The sequence below is a fragment of the Myotis davidii genome, unplaced genomic scaffold, assembly GCF_000327345.1.
Source record: "Myotis davidii unplaced genomic scaffold, ASM32734v1 scaffold2100, whole genome shotgun sequence".
Classification (NCBI taxonomy): domain Eukaryota; kingdom Metazoa; phylum Chordata; class Mammalia; order Chiroptera; family Vespertilionidae; genus Myotis; species Myotis davidii.
The window spans coordinates 794,415-794,729 of NW_006292458.1; positions in this window are offsets into that span (position 1 = coordinate 794,415).

Below are 315 nucleotides of genomic sequence, written 5' to 3' on the forward strand. Positions count from 1 at the left end.
CGGCGGGTGTGGGGCTCTCCGGACTGGGCCGCGGAGGAGGACCTAGACCCGGAGGGGTTCCCAGGGCTGAGCTGAGCTCCAGGCTCCTGGGCCCTGGAGGAGGCGCCAGGCGGCGGTCTGCCCGGGATCCTAGGGTTTGGCTGGGGACTCTGAGAGCCGGGAGGGGCACACCTGACTCTCTGGGGCTGGGCTGTGCAATCTGGGCTCTGGGGTCCCCGGGGATGAAGAAGGGAATCCAGGATCTCGGGGAGGCGGGGAAAGCTAGGCGAGGGGTCCCCGGGGTGGGCGCTGCCTGGCAGGCCGGGCTCTTACCTA